The 13,642-nt window shown below is 36.6% G+C and overlaps 1 protein-coding gene across 2 annotated transcripts in view; it reads right to left on the reverse strand.

Moving 5' to 3' along the window:
- LOC123685092 (leucine-rich repeat-containing protein 24-like) overlaps positions 1 to 13,283 on the reverse strand; it is a 135,304-nt gene extending 122,021 nt beyond the window's left edge. Inside the window, exons 1-2 of one of the 2 annotated variants that reach the window (XM_045624673.1) lie at positions 12,942 to 13,283; positions 10,685 to 10,876 (exon numbers count right to left, since the gene is read on the reverse strand). The gene's annotated coding sequence lies outside the window, so the exon portion shown is untranslated. Of the gene's footprint in view, positions 1 to 10,684; positions 10,877 to 12,929 lie in introns of both variants that reach the window. The other variant, XM_045624674.1, reaches the window with a different exon arrangement.
- Positions 13,284 to 13,642: the final 359 nt, after the last annotated feature.

Consider the following 13,642-nt stretch of genomic DNA (forward strand, 5'->3'; position numbering starts at 1 on the left):
ATTTTCGACAGAACAGTGGCGAATACTAAGCACTTTATAGAAGTTATTCGATATTTGGGAGCACAAAGCGCTTGAATGAAATTGCACCCGACTTATTGGACTAAGCACCAATTTGTATAAAAGACTCGCGAATACTAAGTACTTTGTAGAAGTAATTCGATATTTCCAGCGCTAAGCACTAAGCGCTAGAAATAAAATGACTCCCGAGTCAAGACCACTAAGCACTATTTTCGACAGAACAGTGGCAAATACTAAGCAGCTTTGTAGAAGTTATTCGATATTTGGGAGCACAAAGCTCTTGAATGAAATTGCACCCGAGTCATGGGCACTAAGCACCAATTTGTATAAAAGACTCGCGAATACTAAGCACTTTGTAGAAGTAATCCGATATTTCGAGTACTAAGCACTTCATTAGGAACTGTTGAAAGCGATTTTTTTTTTTAATAACCATAAATATTGTACCTATTCAACAGATTAGGCCAATTGAAAAGTTCCCAGTCTGACGCACACATGGCGGTGGTAGTAATAAATCCATATGATTGTTAGTTAGTACTAACCTTCAAACGATACGTGTCAAAATTTGACAGCAGTCCGACCATTCGTTTGTGAGATATTGCATTGTGAGTGTAGCTTCTTTTGTTATTTGAAAAAAGATGGGAAAAAAAATTCAGGTGCTGATAAAATATAGCTTTTTGAAGGGAAAAATACAGTTGAAGAAAAATCTTGAATTGATGAAGACTTTCCGGGGTCTGCACCAGAAAAATCTACCATCAATGATTGGTATGCTAAGTTTAAACGTGGTGAAATGAGCACCAAAGACAGCGAATGCAGTGGACGCCCAAAAAGAGGCTGTCACCGACGAAAAAATCAAATAACTTTACAAAATAATTTTGAATGAGCTTAAAGTGAAGTTGATCAAGATAATCGACATTGTGAAGATATGATCTGAAAGTCTACATCATATCATTCACGAATATTTGTACATGAGAAAGCTGTGTGCAAAATGGGTCCGCGCGAGCTCACAATCGATCAAAAGCAACAACGTGTTAATGATTCTGAGCAGTGTTTGAAGCTGTTTAAGTGCAATAAAGCTGAATTTTTGAGTCGATATGTGACAATGGATGAAACATGGCTCCATCATTTCACTTCGGAATCCCATCGAAAGTCAGCTGAGTGGACTGCACACGATGAACCGAATCCAAAGCGAGGAAAAACACAACAGTCAGCTGTCAAGGTTATGGCATGAGTATTGCATCAGTATTCAAATCGAATCGATCAACACTGGGATATCTCTATGAAATTAAACATTCAATGGTTAACACGAACAAGCTGAAATCTACTACTTTGTTGTCAGATAATAATTTGATAGTTCATAGCATACTTTTTGGAAGAAGCAATAATATGAATTGAAACAAGCGCACCAGAGCTTCAAATCAATGTTTTTTTTAAATTGGTATATATTATATGATTTCCTTATGAGTTACATAGGTAGTAGTAGTAGTAGTAGTAGTAGTAGATATTATTTATTGGTCCTAAACAAATGGCCATCGACCTAGGGTCCTTCATATTCTACTGCCTATGACCGAGGAACAAATAAATCATAAAAATTAGAAAAGCAGCAAACATTTCACGTCAGTGCTTTTCTAATTTCTCAACGTGTCCGACTGCTGAACTTTTCATCAAATACTCCTAGGATCACTTCATCAGATAGCATGCAACGATGGGAGAAAAGGATCGTACGGATAAAGAGTGGCTGTGAAAAAAGAAATTTTGGATATTTCTCATCGTTAGACCTCCAACAAAACCTCCGCCGATTCTGCCATCAATTTTGTTGTTTGTATCTCACGCACGGTTCGCTTAATGTTCCCCTGAATAAGGAATGAATAGCAAACAGAAATCTTTGATATCTTATTGACAGAACATTTTGAACCGATGCCAGCCGAATTCTACAGGGATATTTGAACGGGAACCTCCATAACAATCGGGTTCTATAACGGAATAACGACCCAAGTCTCAGACAATGTTAAATTCGTAATGACAAGGCGTCGTTTTTTGTGCTCCTGTTCAGAGAAACTGCGGGTTATCGTTTTGTCTAGATGTCTGTCTGTGTATTGACTCAAACATTTACATGTGATTTTTCATGAAAGAATTACATGAATACCGCATAGGCGTACAACTTAACTTTGCTTCCGCCGTTCTTCTTTCGAAATTCGAGGATTTATTGTAAAAAACTGGTTATACAGGGTGTCCGGGAAAATGTGGGAAATCTCTCAAATTCAGATAAAACATAAAAAAAGGTGACAAGCTGCCATTATTTTTTTCTAGTGGCCTTCTGAGATACGGACTAGGTTGTACATTTTAATGCTTACATTTTCAACACCCTGTATGATATGGAGTAGAAAAAAACAAATTTGGATAACTTGAACTTGTATTGGGAAACAATACAATTTCCCTCTAAAAATCGTTAAACCCCCTAAATTGTTCGTCACAGACTCCTCAAATATAAACGTTTTTCAAACATCCAGTTCCGATCTATAACATACTGAGGTTTCAAGGGCGTAGCTTACGTCCAGGAGAAGTTGCAGCCTCGGGAATATTATTAATTTTTTTTTCGAAAATTTCAGACTTTTACCTATAATTACTGAAATAATGTACTGATCGCCAAACTTCAAGCATTTTCCTGATCTACATAGTCGAATCAATCAACAAAATGATACAATATTCCCATGAAGGAACTTTTATTTTCTTTTCAATTTTCTAAGGGTCAGGTATGGAAATTTTTACGAAAATTTTTGGACAAAAAATTTTTCAGGTGAGATCGAAATTCGGCTAATCAGAGATCGTCAATTCTGGCACCGCTCACCGATTCTTCGTTAAGCTCACGGTTTTGAGGAAATTCGAACTCGAAATTTGGGAAAAAATTGAATTTGCCTCCAAAAATCGTTATATCTCCTGAATTATTCGTCACAGACCCCTCAAATACAGATGTTTTTCAAACTTCAGGTTACGCTCTAAAATATACAAAGGTTTCAAGTGCGTAGCTTGCGTCCAGAAGAAGTGGCAGCCTCGGGAATATTATTAATTTTTTTTTCGAAAATTTCAGATTTTTACCTATAATTTCTGAAATAATGTACTGATCGCCAAACTGCAAGCATTTTCCTCATCTACATAGTCGAATCAATCAATAAAATGATACAATATTCCCATGAAGGAACTTATATTTTTTTTCAATTTTCTAAGGGTTAGGTATGGAAAATTTTACGAAAATTTTTGGACAAAAAATTTTTCAGGTGAGATGGAAATTCGGCGAACCAGAGATCGTCAATTCTGGAACCGCTCACCGATTCTCCGTAGAGCTCACGGTTTCGAGGAAATTCGAACTCGAAATTTGGGAAAAAATTGAATTTGCCTCTAAAAATCGTTATATCTCCTGAACTATTCGTCACAGACCCCTCAAATATAAATGTTTTTCAATCTTCAAGTTACGCTCTAAAACATACTGAGGTTTCAAGGGCGTAGCTCACGTCCAGAAGAAGTTACAGCCTCAGGAATATTATTCATTTTTTTTTTCGAAAATTTCAGATTTTTACCTATAATTTCTGAAATAATTTACTGATCGACAAACTGCAAGCATTTTCCTGATCTACATAGTCGAATCAATCAATAAAACGATACCATATTTCCATGAAGGAACCTTTATTTTTTTTTCAATTTTCTAAGGGTTATGTATGGAAAATTTTACTAAAATTTTTCGACAAACAATTTTTCAGGACAGATCGAAATTCGGCCACTCAGAGATCGTCAATTCTGGCACCGCTCACCGATTCTTCGTAGAGCATACGGTTCTGAGGAAATTTGAACTCGAAATTTGGGAAAAAATACGATTTCCTCCCAAAAATCATTATATCTCCTGACTTGTTCGTCACGGACCCCTCAAATAAAAACGTTTTTCAAGTTCCGATCTGAAACATACTGAGGTTTCAAGGGCGTAGCTTACGTCCAGGTGAAGTTGCAGCCTCGGGAATATTATCAATTTTTTTCTCGAAAATTACAGATTTTTATCTATAATTTCTGAAGTAATGTACTGATCGCCCAATTGCAAACGTTTTCGTGATCTACATAGTCGACTTCCACTTACCGATACAGTCATCAATTGGAAAACGACGAAAGCAAAGTTTTACATCTAATAATATTTGATATTACATGTTGGTAGCGGGTAAAGTCACTAAACAACGCCGTTGGCCTAGCAACGGGTAAACGAGCTGGATCGTGCAAAAAATTAATAGATATCATGAAGCCACATGAAATGATTTTTGTTCATTAGACAACTCATATCGTCTTCGTCAGCTCGACGAAATATAAACAGACGAAGCCCTATTAGTAGAGATGCTCTAATGAGGCTACACCACTATTCCCCAGTCTTGAAAATCATTTGTGTCGAACATAAAGGCAGCTTTTATTAACACGAAAGTTCCCTGAGCTCCAATCAAGCTCCCAACTTCTTTATTAAATTTCAGTGTTCCCAGCTATGCTCATATACAGGACATTTAGCTATAAAAAATCCGAGGTAATGAAAGCGAAAAAATTTGAATCCTGGACGAATTTTTATCGTTCATCAACTGCAAACTATTCGACTGATCAGGGATTAACCAGGTTGTAATGAAGAAAACTTTCCTGGACATCTTCAAGGATTATAAAATATGAGTTCATGTTGAAGAATGAATGGAATTTTCAGCTCTTATTACCAGAACAGGGGATATTCAGTCATATTTATGAATTATGAGTGAACAATAGTCTCAAATGGTAAGCTTTGATTCACTGATGTACTCAAATACAATGACAATTTACCTCTACATATTTGCGTTATTACTGCTAAATAAAAATGAATTATTATTGGTTTGATTCATACTTTTTCCGAATTACCCACAGAAACTATTGAAATTTAGTTTTATATGACAGCTTCAAAAGTGACAATTGCCAGATAGAGGGCATTCAAAATGAAACCTCTTATTGGAAAGCTGTATAATAATAGTATTTTCTAAAACAGGTTGTAGAATGGGCTAATATTCCAACACGACTGCGAAATTCGAAAACAAGTGACGAAGGAGCGAGTTTTCGATCTCATGAGTGCTGGAATGGCCTTCTGCAACGAGTATTAGACGATATTTTCTCTATTTCAGTCAAGATTTGTGAAATTCGATGAAAAACTTAGATTTTATATCCTAGTGACTTTTGTATTGTATCTTGGCAGTTGGTGTGACTGTTAGGAAAATTGACAGACGGAATTTGAATATGAATCGTACGTTTCAAATTTCGAAATAATTGACAATTGCGCATTTAATTCGTGAATTATGTCTGACGAAATTGATTTAACACCACCAGAATTAAGAGAAATTGCGAATAATGTTGCAAATCATTTCACTATATCCCAATTAGGTATATTATATTGACAATTATTGACGTTTGTGGGAATTTGCTAGGATTGGAAGTAAGTATAGACAACAAAAAACGAAAAATATAACTAAAAACGATGCAGTAATGAATTCATTACAGCACTGTTTTTAGAACTGTAATGAACTCATTACCATACTGAAATAGAGACACAGTTTCATGGTGTCCAGCGACATTTCAGGTATATAATTCGCCATCAAAATTTTGGTTCGATGAATTAATTTTCTGCAATATAGGTGTAATCAGTTCCGCAGTGAAAAATCTCTCCAATTCCAATTGCATCGATTCCAATTTCGTGGTCAAATGTCATTTACCAAATGGGATTAATGCATCGAATTCGACCACATAGGTACACTGTGTCCGTAAAGTATGGAACAAATTCATTTTTAGCTAAACAGACCATTTTAAGAAATAATCCTACACACGTTGATTTTTTATTTTAATTTACCGTATTTTAAAATAATAATCTAATATACAGGATGTATTACTTTTGAGTAATGACGTCACCGTCACCCCCATTTTGTCTCAATTTTCCTATTACTCTAGCTGAGCTGATGCCAAAAATGTATCACATGTTGATTCCAATTGGTACAGGGTTGACAAAAATACAATAGTTTTGTGTGTAGTCATAAAGTGACGCGTAACATTCTTTATTAGTGCAATCATCAACAATATTATCAAAAATACTTATTGTCTAGCGGCAATTGAATGTAACACCCTGTAGGTTGTTACATTTTTAGATTAATAAAAATGTATAAAAATAAAAAAGAATTTCTTTCATATTCTGTCTGCTAGACCACAAGTGCCAAACATGTTTGGAAACAGCTCATTTTTATTAATCTAAAAATATAATAAACTACAGGGTGTAACATTCAAACCAATTGCCGCTAGACAATAAGTATTTTGATAATATTGTTAATTCAACTAATAAAGAATGTTGCGCATTACTTTATGAGCACACACGAAACTATTGTATTTTTGTCCACCCTGTACCAATTGGAATCAACATGTGATACATTTTTGGAATCAGCTCAGCTAGAGTCATGAAACCTGGCAAAGCTGCTGGTCCCGATCAAATACCTATAGAACTCATTAAACTCTTCAACGACGATGTTATTGATGTTCTTTTGGACCTTTTCAATCGTATCTATGATACGGGAGAAATCCCTGAACAATGGTTGTCATCCACATTTGTGCTCATACCGAAGAAACCAAATCCAAGAGAATGCTCAGATTATCGAACCATCGCACTCATGAGCCACACCTTGAAGTTGTTCTTAAAAATCATCCACAAGAGAATTTACAGAAGACTCGAGGAAGACATAAGCAACACACAGTTTGGATTTCGCGAAGGACTTGGAACACGAGAAGCGCTATTTGGGATTAACGTTCTTTTTCAGCGCTGTCTTGATATAAATCAGGATGTGTATGCATGTTACATCGACTTCGAGAAGGCCTTTGACAGGGTGAAACATGATAGGTTGCACCAGCTGCTCCTCAACAAGAACATTGACTCTTGCGACATAAGAATAATAAGTAACCTATACTGGGGCCAGAGAGCTAATACATTGATAGACAACCAACCAACAGAAGAAATGGAGATTCGTCGTGGTGTGAGACAGGGATGCATTCTGTCGCCGCTTCTATTTAATCTCTATAGCGAAGCTATTTTTAGGGAAACCTTAGAACAAGAGTCGGCTGGAATAGTTATAAATGGAGAAGTTATAAATAATATGAGGTACGCTGACGACACCGTCTTGTTAACGGGTAGGCTTGAAGACACACAACATCTTCTGGAAAAATTAAACGATCGATGCATTGAATACGGTCTTAAGATCAATTTTAGGAAAACCAAGCTGATGATAGTAACAAAGTGCCCGCAGAAGCTCAATCATGTGAACCTGACGGAAGCGAACACCACAATAGAGAATGTGGCCACATATAAATATCTAGGAACTTGGATGGAACAGTCGGGTGACCAAACGAGAGAAATAAGAACGAGGATAGAGATGGCCAGATCGACATTTGTGAAGATGAACAAACTGTTTTCTAGTCGGGATTTGGGTCTGGATCTTAGGATGAGGATGCTGCGTTGTTACGTTTTCTCCACGCTTCTGTATGGGGTTGAAGCATGGACTCTCAAGAAAAATCACATGGACAAACTACAGGCCTTCGAAATGTGGTGCTACCGTAGAATGTGGCGTATCCCATGGACTGATAGAGTTACAAATGCCGAAGTCCTAAACCGGATGCAGAAGGACTGCGAAATAGTTAACACCATTAAAAAGCGAAAACTTCTGTACCTGGGCCATATAATGAGAGGCAGAAAGTACACACTTCTCCAACTGATAGTCCAGGGAAAAATCAGTGGACGAAGGAACATTGGTAGACCCCGTATGTCCTGGCTTAAGAACCTGAGGGACTGGTTTAACTGTAGTAGTGTTCAATTGTTCAGGGCTGCAGTCAACAGGGATTGCTGTGATCATAGCTAACCTCCGATAGGAGATGCACTGCAAGAAGAAGAAGAAGAGTCATCGGATAATTGAGACAAAATGGGGGTGTTCCATTTTAAAAAAATGACGGTAACGTCATTACTCGAAAGTTATTCAACCTGTATATTAGATAATTATTCTAAAATACGGTAAATTAAAATAAAATATCGACGTGTTTCAGGATTATTTCTTAAAATGGTATATTTAGCTAAAAATGAATTTGTTCCATACTTCACGGACACAGTGTATATCGAAAGAATTATTGTATGAATTATTATGAGTATCGAATGGCAAATGATCACGTATACAGAAATTTCTTCAGCAAAAAAATTTAACGAAATTAACGCTTTCAGAGATGGATTCGGAATTTCCGGAGATGAATGAAAACACGTGATTGTCACAGGCTTCCTTTCAAAAATCGTCCGCTACAAATGACGTAGGAATGAAGGAATGTCTCCTGAATGACGAGCATTTTCGTCACATTCAATAATGCTGTTTGTTATTTCCCCTTGCCGTTCGGATTACATTTCTCCGACAGAAGATAGCGCCACCGCATTCGTACAGAAAATTCAATAGACACGTCTTTGGCAACCGCTTGTTATTTTGGTCCAAAGGAGAGAACGCAGGCCAAGGTAATTCGATATATAACTCGCAGAAATCGAAAGGCCTAATTGAAAATTTGAACCCAGAATCTCGTTCTTGTTGAAGCGAATGCTGTCCATATTCAACGCAGGGTGGAAACAACTTCTTTTGTGAGTTGGTACGTAAAGAAGGTGCTTCGAAAAAAACGAGACCCCGTCTCTAGGATATGTATAGAAAACTGAAAAATAATTGGGGTTTGCTCAATGAAGAATTTTGCTAACGCCATTCATATTCAAGATATTCACACTTATTTTTTATTTTGCTGAAACTACTGGCAATATGGTAACAGGGCCGGCGTTAGGGGTTAAACAGTGAAGCGACTGTTTCAGGCGCCTCTTTCTGAGGGGCCGAAATTTAACCCTGTTTTTGGCCGCCTTTTCATATTTTAGAAAAAATATAGTCTTTATTCTTAAAAACAACATGAGGTTGGTCCGCTTTGCTGCGTTTATCAACATCCCCTACAATAAAAATCTCCAAACCGTCTTCACTAAGCCGTCTGTTCAATAAATAACATATGGCAACTCAACCAATATAAGCAGCATTGCCTATTTCCCTAATTGAATGAGGGATGGAATGTATTTCACATAGACGGAAAGCAACAATTCAAATTACGTGGAAGTTGTATACACATTCAAAATATGGAAAATTCCTACCATTCTGAATTCGAAACTAGTTACTGTTCTATATGTCTGGTGATGGTTAGGTTAGAGGCTAATGACCGCAGTAGTCGATGCCTTCAATAAAAAATAGAAAAAAAAATCTCTTAAAACAGATATGTTCAATACTACTTGCACCCTCTATAAAAGTCAGATATAAAAACAAATTCATCAGCTTCCAAAACATATTCATATAAAATCTACTTACAATAATGCCAGTAATTTCGGCAGAATCATGAAAAATCTGTCTTATTTTTTCCTTCAACAATATTCATCTTGAATACAGATGTCATTACGAAAATTTTCATATTCAGCAAAGGTTTGTAGGGAATCTATCAATTCCCTCGAAAATATTCGAGTTTAGTTAAATATCGAACCAAAATGCTAAAAACGGTGTAAAAACTTGGAATGATCAGAGCCACACCCCTAAGAGATCTGCAGAAAGGCTTTGCTAACGGTCTAATGGAAAACGGCCTGAATGCCCATAAAATTCAGAATTTCAGGGCGAATAATTCAAATTGAGTTCAGTCCAGTCTACAACTACAACATATGTACAACACTTGCACCGACAACGAGAAGAGTAAAGATTTTCACATCTGTTCCCGAGACCAGCGAAAAAGTACCTGCGACCGAGCTGCAACGACCCAAGTGTCCAGCGACCCTTAAAAACGATTAGATCCAAATATCATCTTCTTCGCACATTTTTAGTGGGTTGGAAATGAATTGAATAAGTGTTTTAATCCCGTTCTTTTATTTCCCTAATTTGTCCTTGACCATGAACTGCTAGTTAGTCACAGTATAAGGACCACAACCCACAGGTTCATCATCGAATATTGAAACTCCAATGCGAAACGAATCATTTTCACGTTAGTTGAAAAAATAAGCTAAAAGCACATTTTCGGAATAGTTAAAACTGTTTTTCCTACAACTGCTATCAAAAGTAGCGTATGCTTCATAGCCTACTCAATTTCAAAACTATGTATTGCTCATACTGTGGGAAATATTATTTCTCACGGCACTTTGCCCACACCTCGCTTGGTAGACCAATGAAATTGGGCTTTTGAGTCGTTTCTATGGAAACCCAATAAATTAGCACATACTGTCAAGGAAGGCCATTTTGATTTGAATCAAGTCCTTTACTTGAATTATTGAATTTATAGTTGTAGGAAAAGTATAGTGCGCAACATGTGGAGAAAGTCTTTTTCTCGCTCGTGTTTTTTCGGCACTCGCCTTTCAGGCTCGTGCCACAAACTTCAACACTCTCGAGAAAAGTTGGACTTTCCCCACTTGTTGCACAATATACAATTGTTACAACACCATATGAAAAATGTTTTTCCTCGAACGATTCCTAAAGTTCAATTTTGAGAATTAGAAACCATTACTTACGTCATAATTGAATTTCAAAGCGCTCTGACACAGGAAACGAACCTGCAAAAACCCTACCTTCTACTGGTTATTCCTTCCATAATCAAAAAGGCATTCCTGAATTCCTTTCGGAATTATTAAACACTCGAACTATCCGATGCTCAGAAATCTTCGGATATCCGTCCTTTCTGAAGTATTCCAATTAACGAGTTCTTGTGTCGATGGATCCTCCCCAATCATTATCTGGTTATATCAAGCAGGCATCAGCAGCTGCAAAAAAATACGTTATCAACAATCTGCTCTCCCGATTAATTAGATTCTGCGATTGTAATTTTGAAATTTTCTTTCATGGAAATTAATTGAGAATATGTCGGAGTTGGTGTTCGAAAATTAATTACGAAAGTTTCGGTCTGTTGACTTCGTCGATATGAAAAGAGTAGATTGTCAACTATCGGAAAAACGCGATAATAAGGAAACTTTGCCGAGGCCCCCGTAGGAAAGAATCTGTGAGTTTTACTTTGGCCCCTATCGTTATTACTTTCCAACAATTCGAGATACTGGTTCGAAGTTCTGTAATCCTTTGAAAAGTCAACTCGGAATTGTTGGTTCTAGTGAAGACCTTATTCCGATATTGCTGGCAGGAGGAAAATTTTTGGGATGCGCTAGAAATACGCATCATTTTCCGTTGAGGTTCTTCGAGCTCAAAGTTTGTTAATTTTGTAAGTTTTCTTTCTTTTTAGGACAAAATTAAAAATTTATTTTTTCCACAACATTTTAGTACATTTTTGATGGTACTCAGAAATCGTCTGTTTCATCGTGGTGGGGTCATTCATACGCCTTCCAAAGAACTGCCATTTTGGTTTTCAGTCACAATAGAGCAGTGGTCGGGGGAGTAACACTCGATACACATACGATATGTATGTTAGAAACGGTGACCCAATGGTAGCAGCTCAAGGAGCATTTCAACATCAGCTGGAGCAATCCCTAGTCGACCTATCATTACGAATTGGTTTGAAAGCACTACGGGCAACATAATGAAGAAACTTTAATGTTACTAAAAGCAGCGATACATACAAAGGTGGCGTTGATCACTGAGGAGACACCGGACTGAATATGGAGGAGTTTCTTAGAGAAAATAGAAAATTGATGAAGGACTTCAGCTTCCTGGCATCATTTTTTCTTAGTAAAGTATAAAAAACTATACACACAATCTTATTGTTTTATGATTGCTAAAATGTGAATGTTTCTTGTCGACACTCTGTACTTTTCCGCATTAGTTTCGTCTCGAAATGTGCCACTTTTGGCTCGTTGACACGGTGCGAGCTCGAACGCGTGAAACCACGTGCGTGAAGAGCATTCGTGACTCGCATCTCGAAAGTACATTCGTGAAATTGGTTGACACGATTCGAGCTTTCAGTTGCAAGAATGAATTCGGTACTACAAGGTGTGTGTGTTGTTAGTGAAATTTTGGCTGTAATAATAGCAAAAAAAATAAAAACTAAGAAGAAAAAAGTGTCAAATAGAAGAGAATGGGTGCGAAGGTGGGTGAGCAGACGAAAAAAATTCTCTTCCACGATATTCTCTAGAGCCAGCTGACGTTTGTCGCGATTTTGAATGAGTTTCATATAAATGAATAAAGTTTGACATTTGTTGTTCACTCCACTTTGCCATAATTTAAAAAAACACTGTTTAATTTAGCAATCAACAACGTCCTACCACGAATCTCGAACGCCAACTAATAAACCTGCATAATACCCGTTCGAGCACGCACGTGGTGACACTGACCACGCGCGTGGTTGGTATACACGGTTCGAGCTCGAATGCGAATACGATTCGAGGCCTTCACGCACGTGGTTTCTCGCACCGTGTCAACGAGCCATTTCTCACACTAGCATGGGAATAGTTATTTATAATACAAACACAGAAGGTATTCTCCCATAAGTTAAAAATTCAAAAAGTTTTTCGAATGAACGAGTGTTAAAATGAGCCTTCTGTACGAGTATTTCAGATTATTTTCTATAATTCCCTAAATTTTCATTGAAATTTATGAAATATTTCTATAAATGGTGATTGGCAGAACAAATTCGACAGATAATAATAGATGAATCCGTGACAGGAGACTTCAGAGTACCAATTGACATGAAATTAAAAAAAATACCTAACCATTAAATATATTTAAAAGTGGGGTATTTCCACAGGATTTTGTTTTACATGGCATGGTACAATGAATTGATTTTCCACAGATCTACTTTTCTACAATAGTGTGATGAGGAAGTACCTACATATTCATTCAATTACATATGAGATCAGTTAATCTACTTACTAACTCGCTTACTTATCATCATTTTCATAGTCCAAACATCGTTCAACGTGTTCAATTTGAAGTCATCAACTGTTGTCATCAAGCTGATCAACTACCTACTCTTCTTAAGGTTCTTTGCCAGTATCCTCTGCCTTGGGCCAGTCTACTTGCAGATTCTATACTCGTATTGAGCAGTTATACAATACTTGCTTATGTCTTCATTTGAATATTTTTCATATTATGCAATTCCATCCATTTTGATGCAATTTTATCCATTTTAACCCAATCTTCCATTTGAAAACCATGGTATATTTTCGTAGAGAACTTAAAATTCTTCAGAAATTATAACTGAGTAATGACAGCCATGTATCAGAGTTTTCATTTCTATGTCATTCTATGATTTTCCACAGCAACCAATAAATGAGTCAAAACAAATACTCGTCAAATTTTTATGTTCATTTAATTGTTTTTTAATACTTATTCTTGCAAACAAAATCTGCAATGTAGGTATTAATCTGAGGAGAAACTACCACACCACAAGATATTCGTAAAGCATCTTATTCAGCCTGTATGGATTTATTACCTACCTGAAAAATCTACTACTTGACTACTGGCTTAATCTTCATGTTGTAATGGATCATAGATAAATGGAAATATTTAATCACTTCATATGTGAATGCATTTCTTGAGGAAATATATTTATTCCTATTAAATTCACTTAGAACTACCTTGAA

Source organism: Harmonia axyridis, chromosome 7, assembly GCF_914767665.1.
Source record: "Harmonia axyridis chromosome 7, icHarAxyr1.1, whole genome shotgun sequence".
Taxonomy (NCBI): Eukaryota; Metazoa; Arthropoda; class Insecta; order Coleoptera; family Coccinellidae; genus Harmonia; species Harmonia axyridis.